Here is a 14,237-nt window from a genome sequence, read left to right on the forward strand (position 1 = left end):
CGGGAACAGGAAGTTACAAAGGGACATTGATAGATTAAGTGAGTGGGCAAAACTGTGGCAGATGGAGTTCAATGTGGGAAAGTGGGAGCTCATCCACTTAGGAATAAGAAAGGCAAATCGGAATATTTTCTTAATGGTGAGAGAATAGAAACCGTGGAGGAACAAAAGGATTTGGGTGTCCAGGTACAGGTCACTAAAAGCTAGTGCATAGGTACAAAAAGTAATCAAAAAGGGTTTAAACTAATGTGTCAGGGGGATGGGCACCAGGATGTAGCATTAAAAGATTAGGAGTGTGAATTTAAGGAGTTAGGAGTTAGGAGATAAATTAAAAAGCAGGACTTCAAAGGTAGTGATCTCAGGATTACTACCGGTGCCACGTGCTAGTGAGTATAGGAACAGGAGAATAGACAGGATGAATGCGTGGCTGCAGGGATGGTGTAGGAGGGAGGGATTTAGATTCCTGGGGCATTGGGACCGGTTCTGGGGAAGGTGGGACCTGTACAAGCGTGATTGGTTACACCCAAGCAGGACCGGGACCAATGTCCTCACGGGGGTGTTTGCTAGTGCTGTTGGGGAAGGTTTAAACTAGAGTGGCAGGGGGATGGGAACCTGAGCGGGGAGTCAGAAGGGAATAAAATTGAGAGCAGCAAGAGAGGGGAAGACCCAGGGGAAATCTACAATATAAATAGTACAAACAGTTGTTCAAGAACAAGTGAGAGGGAAAAGTGTAGAGCAGCAGAAAGAAAGTGTACTTTAGGCACGACAGATAAAATAAAAACTAGAAGGCGTAAGGCGATTAACCCAGCATCAACGCTGTGGCAGGGGGTTGGGAACCTGAGCAGGGAGACAGAGGAAAGTGTGTCAGGAAGGGACAGAAGGTATGGAGAAAAAGGTAAAGTGTTAAAAAAGGAAAAAGCAGGAACTAAGTGTCACAAAACATATTTGAAAGTTCTTTATATGAATGCACGTAGCATTCGTAACAAAATGGACAAGTTAATGGCACAAATAACTACGTATGGGTATGATCTTGTGGCCATTACAGAAACATGGCTGCAGAGTGACAACGACTGGGAATTAAATATGCCAGGTTATTTAACAATCAGGAAGGACAGGCAGGAAGGAAGGGGAGGTGGGGTGGCTATGTTAATAAAGGAAGGAATCACTGTAATACAGAGAAATGATATTGGGATAAAGGATCAGGATAATGAAACAGTATGGGTAGAGATAAGGAATAATAAGGGGCAAAAAACACTTGTGGGCGTAGTATATAGGCCTCCTAATAGTTGCAACTCTGCTGGAAGAAGTATTAATCAGGAAATAGTCGGAGCATGTAATAAGGGAACAGCTATAATTATGGGGGATTTTAACTATCATATTAACTGGACAAATCAAATTGGGCAGGGCAGCCTTGAGGAAGAGTTTATTGAGTGTATTAGGGATGGATTTCTTGAGCAGTATGTAACTGATCCTACAAGGGGGCAAGCAACCTTGGACCTGGTCCTGTGTAATGAGCCAGGATTAATTAATAATGTCCTAGTTAAGAATCCCCTTGGAATGAGTGACCATAACATGGTTACATTCCATATCCAATTAGAGGGTGAGAAGGTTGGTTCTCAAACAAGCGTACTGAGCTTGAATAAAGGAGACTATGATGGTATGAGAGCGGAATTGATTAAAGTGGACTGGGAAAATAGATTAAAGGGTAAGATGGTACATGAACAGTGGTGTTCATTCAAGGAGTTATTTTACAACTTTCAAAAAATATATATTTCACTGAGGAAAAAAGGGTGTAAAAGAAATGACAGCCTTCCGTGGCTAAGTAAAGAAATTAAGGATAGTATCCGACTAAAAACAAGGACATATAAGGTAGCCAAACTTAGTGGGAGGATAGAAGATTGGGAAGTCTTCAAAAGACAGCGAAAAGTAACTAAATGATTGATTAAGAAAGGGAAGATAGATTATGAAAATAAATTAGCAAAAAATATAAAAACAGATAGCAAGAGTTTCGACAGTTATATAAAAAGAAAAAGGGTGGCTAAGGCAAACGTAGGACCCTTAGAGGATGAGACCGGGAAATTAATGGTGGGAAACATGGAGATGGCAAAAATGCTGAACAAATATTTTGTTTCAGTCTTTACGGTAGAGGACATTAAGAATATCCCAACACTGGACAAACAGGGGGCTCTAGGGGGGGAGGAGCTAAATACGATTAAAATCACTAAGGAATTGGTACTCAGTAAATTAATGGGACTCAAGGCGGATAAATCCCCTGGACCTGATGGCTTACATCCTAGGGTCTTGAGGGAAGTGGCAGTAGGGATTGCGGATGCTTTGGTAATAATTTTCCAAAATTCTCTGGACTCGGCAAAGGTCCCGGCAGATTGGAAAACTGCCAATGTAACACCCTTATTTAAAAAGGGTGGTAGGCAGAAGGCTGGAAATTATACACCAGTTAGCCTAACATCTGTGGTGGGTAAAATTTTGGAGTCTATTATTAAGGAGACAGTAGCGGAACATTTGGATAAACATAATTTAATAGGACAAAGTCAGCATGGCTTTACGAAGGGGAAGTCACGTCTGACAAATTTCCTTGAGTTCTTTGAGGACGTAACGTACAGGGTGGATAAAGGGGAACCAGTGGACGTAGTGTATTTAGACTGCCAGAAGGCATTTGACAAGGTGCCACATAAAAGATTATTGCTCAAGATAAAGAATCACTGGATTGGGGGTAATATTCTGGCATGGGTGGAGGATTGGTTATCTAACAGGAAGCAGAGAGTTGGGATAAATGGTTCATTCTCGGACTGGCAACCAGTAGCCAGTGGTGTTCCGCAGGGGTCGGTGCTGGGTTCCCAACTAGTGGGAAGGATATAGAGGATCAAACTTGCAGAGAAATTTATCCTATATTAACGATTTGGAGGAGGGGACCGAGTGTAATGTATCAAAGTTTGCAGATGACACAAAGATGGGAGGGAAAGTGGAGAGTGAGGACATAAAAAACCTGCAAGGGGATATAGACAGGCTGGGTGAGTGGGCGGAGATTTGGCAGATGCAATACAATATTGGAAAATGTGAGGTTATGCATTTTGGCAGGAAAAATCAGAGAGCAAGTTATTATCTTAATGGCGAGAAACTGGAAAGTACTGCAGTACAAAGGGATCTGGGGGTCCTAGTGCAAGAAAATCAAAAAGTTAGTATGCAGGTGCAGCAGGTGATCAAGAAGGCCAACGGAATGTTGGCTTTTATTGCTAGGGGGATAGAATATAAAAACAGGGAGGTATTGCTGCAGTTATATAAGGTATTGGTGAGACCGCACCTGGAATACAGCATACAGTTTTGGTCTCCATACTTAAGAAAAGACATACTTGCTCTCGAGGCAGTACAAAGAAGGTTCACTCGGTTAATCCCGGGGATGAGGGGATGGACATATGAGGAGAGGTTGAGTAGATTGGGACTCTACTCATTGGAGTTCAGAAGAATGAGAGGCGATCTTATTGAAACATATAAGATTGTGAAGGGGCTTGATCGGGTGGATGCGGTAAGGATGTTCCCAAGGATGGGTGAAACTAGAACTAGGGGGCATAATCTTAGAATAAGGGGCTGCTCCTTCAAAACTGAGATGAGGAGAAACTTCTTCACTCAGCGGGTAGTAGGTCTGTGGAATTTGCTGCCCCAGGAAGCTGTGGAAGCTACATCATTAAATAAATTTAAAACAGAAATAGACAGTTTCCTAGAAGTAAAGGAAATTAGGGGTTACGGAGAGCGGGCAGGAAATTGGACATGAATTTAGATTTGAGGTTAGGATCAGATCAGCCATGATCTTATTGAAAGGCGGAGCAGGCTCGAGGAGCCGATTGACCTACTCCTGCTCCTATTTCTTATGTTCTTATGTTCTTATTAGAAAGGAGAAACAAGGTGCACAAAGGATTGGGAGAGACAGATAGCACTAAAGTAAGAAATAGAGTATCAGGTGGCATCAGACTGAGCGAATACAAGAAGGTCTAAGAGTTTGAGAGTGCATGTGTGTAAATGCACGAAGTGTGGTAAATAAGGTTGGTGAGCTGCAAGTGCAAATAACCATATGGGAATATGATGTGGTGGCGATAACAGACCTGGCTCAAAAAAGGGCAGGATTGGGTACTAAATATGCCTGGATACAAGGTGTTCAGGAAACATAGGGAAGGAAAAAAAGGAGGGGGGTGGGGGGGTGGCAGTATTAATTAAGGAGAATATTGCAGTTCTGGAGAGATAAGATGTACTTGAGGGGTCAAGGACAGAATCTATTTGGTTAGAGTTAAGAAACAATAGAGGTGTCATGAGACCACCGGGTATATTCTGTAGGCCACCAACTAGTGGGAAGGATATAGAGGATCAAACTTGCAGAGAAATTACAAAGAGGTGCAAGAACTATAGAGCATTGATAATAGGGGACATCAACTTTCCAAATATAGACAGGGATAGTAATAGTGTAAAGGGCAAAGAGGGGGAGGAATTTCTGAAGTGTGTTCAGGAGAACTATCTTGATTAATATGTTTCCGGCCTATGAGGAAGAAGGCACTGCTGGATCTGATTCTGGGGAATGAAGTGGGTCAAGTGGAGCAAGTATCAGTGGGGAACATTTAGGGAACAGTGATCACAGTATCATAAGGTTTAGATTAGTTAGGGAAAAGGACAAGAAGCAATCTAGAGTAAAAATACTTAATTGGAGGAGGGCCAATTTCATTGGGTTGAGAACGGCTCTGGCCCAGGTAAATTGGAATCAAAGGTTGGCAGGTAAAACTGTAATCGAACAACGGGCGGCTTTTAAAGAGGAGCTCGTCTGGATACAGTCTAGATATATTCCCATGAGGGGGAAAGGTAGGGCAACCAAAGCCACAGCTCCCTGGATGATGAAAGAGATAGAGAGTAAGATGAAGCAGAAAAAGGGAACATATGACAGATGTCAGGTTGATAATGAAAGTGAGAACCAGGCAGAATATAGAAAGTACGGAGAAGTGAAAAAGGAAATAAAAGCGGCATAGAGAGAGTATGAGAATACACTGGCGGCTAACATAAAATGGAATCCTAAATCCAATCTTCTATAGGCATATAAATAGTAAACAGGTAGTAAGAGGAGTTGTGGGGCCAATTAGGGACCAAAAGGTGATCTACGCATGGAGACTGAGGTACTAAATGAGTACTTTGCATCTGTCTTTATCAAGCAAGAAGATGCTGCCAAAGTCACAGTGAAAGAGGAGGTAGTTCATTAACATTCATGCCAGACAAGTGCCAGGCAATGACCATCTCCAATAAGAGAGAGTCTAACCACCTCCCCTTGACATTCAACAGCATGACCATCTTCAAATCCCCCACAATCAACATCCTCAGGGTCACCATTGACCAGAAACCTAACTGGACCAGCCACATAAATACTGTGGCTACAAGAGCAAGTCAGAGGCTGAGTATTCTGTGGCGAGTGACTCATTTCCTGACTCTCCAAAACCTTTCCATCATCTACAAGGCCCAAGTCAGAAATGTGATGGAATACTCTCCACTTGCCTGGAGGAGTGCAGCTCCAACACTTAAGAAGCTCGACACCATCCAGAACAAAGCAGCCCAATTGACTAACACCCCATCCACCACCTTAAACATTCATTCCCTCCACCAGCGGCGCACCGTAGCTGCAGAGTGTACCATCTAAAAGATGCAATGCAGCAACTCGCCAAGGCTTCTTTGACAGCACCTCCCAAACCTGCGACCCCTACCACCTAGAAGGACAAGGGCATTAGGCGCATGGGAACACCTTCACCTGCACCTCCGGATGGGATGCATCCTAGGTTGCTGAGGGAAGTAAGGGTGGAAATTGCAGAGGTGCTGGCCATAATCTTCCAATCCTCTTTAGAAATGGGGGCGGTGCCAGAGGACTGGTGAACCTTCGCTGCACTCCCTCTATGGCAGGTAAGGAGACCAAAACTGCACACAATAGTCCACATGTGGTCTCACCAAGGCCCGGTATAACTGCAGTAAGACATTCTTGCTGCTGTACTCAAATCCTCTTGCAATGAAGGCCAACATACCATTTGCCTTCCTAACTGTTTGCTGCACCTGCATTTTTGCTTTCAGTGACACCCAGGTCCCTTTGTACATCAACATTTCCCAATCTATCACCATTTAAATAATACTCTGCCTTTCTGTTTTTCCTTCCGAAGTGGATAACTTCACATTTATCCACACTATACTGCTTCTGCCATGTATTTGCCCACTCACTCAACTTGTCTGAATCGCCTTGAAGCCTCTTTGCATCCTCCTCACAACTCATGATCCCACCTAGTTTTGTGTCATCAGCAATCTTGGAAATATTACATTTGGTTCCCTCATCCAAATCATTGATATATTGTGAATAGCTGGGGCCCAAGCACCGATCCCTGTGGTACCCCACTAGTCACTGCCTGCCACCCCGAAAAAGACCCATTTATTCCTATTCTCTGTTTCCTGTCTGTTAACCAAATTTCAATCCATGCCAGTATATTACCACCAATCCCATGTGCTTTGATTTTGCACACTAACCTCTTATGTGGGGCTTTATCAAAGGCCTTCTGAAAATCCAAATAAACCACATCCACTGGTACTCCCTTATCTAACCAGGGTTTTGTATAGCTGCAGCATAGCTTCTGCCCCCTTGTACTCTAGTCCTCTATATATAAAGGCCAGCATTCCATTAGCCTTATTGATTATTTTCTGCACCTGTTCATGACACTTCAATGATCTATATACCTGAATCCCTAAGCCCCTTTGAACATCCACTGGGGAATTATAGACCAGTTAGCCCAACATCTGTTGTGGGGAAAATGCTGGAGTCTATAATTAAGGATCGGGTGACTGAACACTTCAAGAATTTTCAGTTAATCAGAGAGAGCCAGCATGGATTTGTGAAAGTAGGTCATGCCTGACAAACCTGATTGAATTTTTTGAAGAGGTGACTAAAGTAGTGGACAGGGGAATGTCATTGGATGTTATTTATATGGACTTCCAGAAGGCATTTGATAAGGTCACACATAAGAGACTGTTAGCTAAGATAGAAGCCCATGGAATCGAGGGAAAAGTACGGACTTGGTTAGGAAATTGGCTGAGCAAAAGGCGACAGAGAGTAGGAATAATGGGTAAGTACTCACATTGGCAGGATGTGACTAGTGGAGTCCCGCAGGGATCTGTCTTGGGGCCTCAATTATTCACAATATTTATTAACAACTTAGATGAATGCATAGAAGGTCTCATATCTAAGTTTGCCGATGACACAAAGATTGGTGGCATTGTAAGCAGTGTAGATGAAAACATAAAATTACAAAGCGATATTGATAGATTAGGTGAATGGGCAAAACTGTGGCAAATGGAATTCAATGTAAACAAATGTGAGGTCATCCACTTTGGATCTAAAAAGGATAGAACAGGGTACTTTCTAAATGGTAAAAAGTTAAAAAAACAGTGGATGTCCAAAGGGACCTAAGGGTTCAGGTACATAGATCATTGAAGTGTCATGAACAGGTGCAGAAAATAATCAGTAAGGCTGATGGAATGCTGGCCTTTATATCTAGAGGACTGGAGTACAATGGGGCAGAATTTATGCTGCAGCTATACAAAACCCTGGTTAGACCGCACCTGGAGTACTGTGAGCAGTTCTGGGCATCGCATCTTCGGAAGGACATATTGGCCTGGGAGGGAGTGCAGTGTAGGTTTACTAGAATGATACCCGGACTTCAAGGGTTAAGTTACGAGGAGAGATTACACAAATTGGGTTTGTATTCTCTGGAGTTTCGAAGGTTAAGGGGTGATCTGGTCAAAGTTTATAAGATATTAAGGGGAACGGATAGGGTGGATAGAGAGAAACTATTTCCACTGGTTGGGGATTCTAGGAGTAGGGGGCACAGTCTAAAAATTAGAGCCAGACCTTTCAGGAGTGAGATTAGAAAACATTTCTACACACAAAGGGTGGTAGAAGTTTGGAACTCTCTTCCGCAAACGGCAATTGATACTAGCTCAATTGCTAAATTTAAATCTGAGATAGATAGCTTTTTGGCAACCAAAGGTATTAAGGGATAGGGGCCAAAGGCAGGTATATGGAGCTAGATCATAGATCAGCCATGATCTTATCAAATGGTGGAGCAGACACGAGGGGCTGAATGGCCTACTCTTGTTCCTATGTTCCTATTCTACCAGTTACATCCTCAAAAAACTCCAATGGGTTTCTCAAACATGATTTCCTTTTCATAAATCCATGTTGACTTTGTCGAATCCCGTTGTTATCGCATCCTTTATAATAGACTCTAGCATTTTCCCTACTACTGATGTTAGGCTAACTGGTCTGTAATTCCCTCTCCTTTTTTAAATAGTGGGGTTACATTTGCCACCCTCCAATCTGCAGGAACTGTTCCACAATTTATAGAATTTTGGAAGATGACAACTAATGCATCCACTATTTCCATGGCTACCTCTTTTAGTACTCTGGGATGCAGATTATCAGGCCTTGGGGATTTATCGGCTTTCAGTCCCGTTAGTTTCTCCAGCACTATTTTTTACTGATACTAATTTCATTTAATTCCTCCTTCTCACTAGTCTCTTGGTTCCCTAGCATTTCTGGGAAGTTATTTGTGTCCTCTTCCGTGAAGACAGAACCAAAGTATTTGTTTAATTGCTCTGCCATTTCCTTGTTCCCCATTATAAATCGTCCCGTTTCTGACTATAAGGGACCTACATTTGTCTTCACCGATCTTTATCTTTTTACATACTTGTAGAAGCTTTTACAGTTCACTTTTATGTTCCTTGGAAGTTTACTCTCATACTCTATTTTTCCCCTCTAAATCAATCTTTTGGTCCTTTTTTGCTGAATTCTAAACTGCTCCCAATCCTCAGGCTTGCTACTTTTTCTGACAACTTTATGTGACTCTTCTTTGGATCTAATACTATCCTTGAGGACCAGGAAAAAGGTTCCGCTGAGAGAGTTTAAGCAGCTGGGGAGTAAATTAAAAAGCAGAACCACAATTATTACCTGAGCCATGAGCAAATTGACATAGGGTCAATAGGATCAGGGAGATGAATGCGTGGCTCAAAGATTGGTATGGGAGAAGTGGGTTTCGATTTGTAGGCACTGGCACCAGTATAGGGAAAGAGAGAGCTGTTCCGTTGGGACAGACTACACCTGAACCATGCCGGGACCAGAGTTCTAGCGAATCGAATAACTAGGGAGGTAGATAGGGCTTTAAACTAAATAAGAGGGGAAGGGTCCAGGTGGAGAGAAATCGAGAATGCTAATGAGAAAAGACAAGGAAGCAGTGCAGGAATGTGATTGGGGTAAGGATAACCAGATTGTGTCAGGAAGGGACAGAGCGTACAAACAAAAGAGTGCACTAACAAATAGGGTCCGGGTAAGAAAAAATGGTAATAAGACAAATAGGGCCATAGCCCAATTCTAAAGGGGGTGCAGGAACAGAGACACATAGGGGTATATGTGCACAAATCTTTGAAGGTGGCAGTACAGGTTGATAAAGCGGTTAAAAAAGCATACGGGATTCCTGGGCTTTATAAATAAAGGCATAGAGTACACAAGGAAGGAAGTTATGTTGAACCTTTATAAAACACTGGTTCGGTCACAACTGGAGTATTATGTCCAATTCTGGGCACCGCACTTTATGAAGGATGTGAAGACTTTAGAGAGAGTGCAAGAAAGAATTACTGGAATTGTTCCAGGGATGAGGGACTTCAGTTAAGTGGATAGATTGGAGAAGCTGGGGTTGTTCTCCTTTGAGCAGAGAAGGTTACGAGGAGATTTGAAAGAAGTGTCAAAATCATGAAGGATTTAAATAAAGTAAATAAAGAGAAACTGTTCCCATTGGCGGAAGGGTCGAGAACCAGAGGACGCAGATTTAAGGTGATTGGTAAAAGAACCAAAGGCAACATGAGGAAAAACTTTTTTACGCAGCAAGTAGTTATGATCTGGAATGCACTGCCTGAAAGGATGGTGGAAGCAGATTCAATCGTGGCTTTCAAAAAGGAATTGGTTAAATACTTGAAGGGAAAATATTTGCAGAGCTACAGGGAAAGAGCAGGGGAATGGGACTAACTGGATTGCTCTTACAAACCGCCAGCACAGGCTCGATGGACCAAATGGCCTCCTTCTGTGCTGTAACCGTTCTATGATTCTATGAGAAAGGCTATTGGAATGTTGGCCTTTATCTCAAGGGGGCTAGAATACAAAAGTGAGGAAGTTATGCTTCAATTGTATACAGTCTTGGTCAGACCCCATCTGGAGCACTGCATTTAATTCTGGGCATCGCATCTCACGAAAGATTTATTGACCTTGGAGGAGGTACAGCGCAGATTTACCTAAATTATACTGAGGGTTAAAGGGTTAAATTATGAAGCTAGGTTGCATAAACTTGGGTTCTATTCCATTGAGTTTAGAAGGTTGAGGGGTGATCCAATTGAGGTATTTAAAATGATTAAAGTATTCGATAAAGCAGATGCAGAGAAGTTATTTCCACTGGTGGGGGAATCCAGAACAAAGGGCCATTCAGGTGTGAAATTAGAAAGCACCTTTTCACACAGGGTAGTGGTAAAGTGGAATCCTCTCCCCAAAAAGGCTGTGGATGCGGATCAATTTAAATTTTCAAGAATGAGATCGATAGGTTTTTATTAGGTAAGGCTATCAAGGGATATCGATCAAAGGCGGGAAAATGGAGTTGAGGTACAGATCATCCATTATCTAATTGAATGGTGGAAAAGGCTAGAGGGGCTGAATGGCCTACTCCTGATCCTTAGCTCCACTAGGTGCAATTTATTACCAATCTGTAATCTAGGGAGAAATTATGGTTTAAAGCACTTTGCTTCTTTTTAACAGTTTATTGAAAAAGAAACATTGTTTATGGAAAGAAGGGAAAACTACATGATCAACACTTGCTTACTGGACGTATAGGATTTCATGGTAGTATCCAGAGCTGTTCTGTTGTCATGGAATGGTACCTGAGGGGAAAAAAGCTTTCCACTACATACTAGTTCAAAAAGCTCAACAACCATTTCACATTGTCTCCTCATGACTTCCAAACAAATTGTAATTTACATTTAAGATTTTAAGGAGTTAGAAAAGAGATCAACACGCAAAGGTAGTAATCTCCATATCACTCCCGGTGCCACGCGCGAGCAAGTATAGAAATAGGAGGATAGAGCAGATAAATGCGTGGTTGGAGGGAGGACTTTAAATTCCTGGGGCATTGGGACCGGTTCTGGAGGAGATGGCACCTATACAGGCTGGACAGGTTGCACCTCAACAGAGCTGGGACCACTGACCTCGTGGGGAGGTTCACTAGTTCTGTGGTGGGCTTTAAACTAATTTGGCACGGGGATGGGCACTAGGATGTAGCATTGGAAAGGATAAACAAGGTGCACAAAGGATTGGGAATATGATGTCATGGTGATAACGGAGACCTGGGCTCAAAAAAGGGCAGGATTGGGTACTAAATATTCCTGGGTACAAGGTGTTCAAGAAAGTTATGAAAGGAAAAAAATGGGGGAGGTGGCAGTATTAATTAAGGAGAATATTGCAGTGCTGGAGAGAGAGGATGTCCTGCAGGGGTCAAGGACAGAAACTATTTGGTTAGAGTTAAGAAATAAAAGAGGTGCCTTTACACTACTGGGTGTATTCTATAGGTTAGTGGGAAGGATATAGAGGAGCAAATTTGCATGGAAATTACAGAGAGGTGCAAAAGCCATAGAGTAGTGATAAACTGGCTCTTCAACTATCCTAATATAGACTGGGATAGTAATAATATAAGGGGCAAAGAAGGGCAGGAATTTTTGAAGTGTGTTCAGGAGAACTTTCTTGACCAGTAGGCTTCCAGCCCAATGAGGAAGGAGGCATTGCTGGATTTGGTTTTGGGGAATGAGGCGGGCCAATTTGTGCGAGTGTCAGTGGGGGAGCATTTAGGGAACAGTGATCATAGTATCACAAGTTTTATAATAGCTATGGAAAAGGACATGGACTACTCTAAATAAAAGTACTCATTGGAGGAGGGCCAATTTCAGTGGGATGAGAACAGATCTGGCCCAGGTAAATTGGAATCAAAGACTGGCAAGCAAAACTGTAATTGAACAATGGGTGGCCTTTAAGGAGGAAATGGTTTGGGTACAGTCCAGGCACATCCCCACGAGGGAGAATGGTAGGGCAACTAAAGCAGAGAGCTCCCTGGATGACGAAAGAGATAGAGAGTAAGATGAAGCAGAAAAAAGGGGCATATGACAGATGTCAGGTTGATAATACAAGTGAGAACCAGGCTGAATATAAAAAGTTCAGAGGGGAAGTGAAAAAGGAAATAAGAGGGGCAAAGAGTACGAGAATAGACTGGTGGCAAACATAAAAGTGAATCCAAAAGTCTTCTGTAGGCAAGAAAACAGTAAACAGGTAGTAAGTTGAGGGGTGGGGCTGATTAGGGACCATAAAGGAGATCGACTCAATGAGGCAGAAGGCATGGCCGCAGTACTAAATGAATACTTTACATCTGTCTTTACCAAGGAAGAAGATGCTGCCAGAGTCTCAGTAAAGGAAGATATAGTTGAGATACTGGAGGGCATAAAAGTTGATAAAGAGGAGGAACTGGAAAGGTCACCCAGTCCGGGTGGGATACATCCTAGGTTGCTGAGGGAAGTAAGTGTGGAAATTGCGGAGTTACTGGCCATAATCTTCCAAACATTCTTAGATACGGGGGTGGTGCCAGAGGACTGGAGAATAGCGAATCTTACACCCTTATTCAAAAAAGGGTGACTGGATAAACCCAACAACCACAGGCCAGTCAGTTTAACCTCGGTGGTGGGGAAACTTTTAGAAATAATAATCTGGGACAGGATTAACAGTCACTTGGTCAAGTGTGGATTGATTAGGAAAAGCCAGCACGGATTTGTTAAAGGCAAATTGTGTTTAACTAACTTGATAGAGTTTTGTGATGAGGTAACAGTGAGGGTAGATGGGTGCAATGCAGTTGATGTGGTGTATATGGACTTTCAAAAGGACTTTGATAAAGTGCCGTATATTAGGCTTGTCATCAAGATTGAAGCCCATGGAATAAAGGGGGCAGTAGCAGCATGGGTACAAAACTGGCTAAGTAACAGGAAACAGAGAGTAGTGGTGAACGGTTGTTTTTTGGATTGGGTGGAGGTATACAATCGTGTTTCCCAGGTGTCGATACTCGGACCACTGCTTTTCTTGATATATATTAAAGACTTGGACTTGGGTGTACAGGGCACAATTTCCAAATTTGCAGATGACACAAAACTTAGTGAACAATGAGGCAGATAATGATAGACTTCAAAAGGATATAGACAGACTGGTGGAATAGGTGGACACGTGGCAGATGAAATTTAACGCAGAAAAATGCGAGGTGGTATATTTCAGTAGGAAGAATGAGGAGAGGCAACACAAACTAAAGGGCACAATTCTAAAAGGGGTACAGGAACAGAGAGACCTGGGGGTATATGTGCACAAATTGTTGATGGTGGCAGGGCAGGTTGAGAAAGCAGTTAAAAAAGCATACGGGATCCTGGGCTTTATGAATAGAGGTATATAGTACAAAATCAAGGAGGTCATGATGAACCTTTAGAAAACACTGGTTCAGCCATAACTGGAGTATTGTGTCCAGTTCTGGGCACCGCACTTTAAGAAAGATGTGAAGGCCTTAGAGAGAGTGCAGAAAAGATTACTAGAATGATTCCAGGGACGAGGGACTTTAGTTACGTGGATAGACTGGAGAAGCTGGGATTGTTCTCCTTGGAACAGAGAAGGTTGAGAGGAGATTTGATAGAGGTATTCAAAATCAAGAAGGGTCTGGACAGAGTAGATAGAGAGAAACTGTTCCCATTGGCAGAAAGGTCAAGAACCAGAGGACATAAATTTAAGCTGATTGGCAAATGAACCGACGGTGATAATAGGAAAAACTTTTTTACACAGCGAGTGGTTAGGATCTGGAATGCACTGCCCGAGGGGGTGGTGGAGGCAGATTCAATCATAGCCTTCAAAGGGGAACTGGATCAGAACTTGAAAGGAAAGAAATTGCAGGGCTACAGGGATAGGACAGGGAGGGGAGTGGGACTAGCTGGATTGCTTTTGCATAGAGCCGGCATGGAATCGATGGGCCAAATGGCCTCCTTCCGCGCTGTAACCTTTCTACGATTCCATGATCCTAATGCATTCATAGCAAATCTTCATCAATTGTTTTATT

Source organism: Heptranchias perlo, chromosome 5 (assembly GCF_035084215.1).
Source record: "Heptranchias perlo isolate sHepPer1 chromosome 5, sHepPer1.hap1, whole genome shotgun sequence".
NCBI lineage: Eukaryota > Metazoa > Chordata > Chondrichthyes > Hexanchiformes > Hexanchidae > Heptranchias > Heptranchias perlo.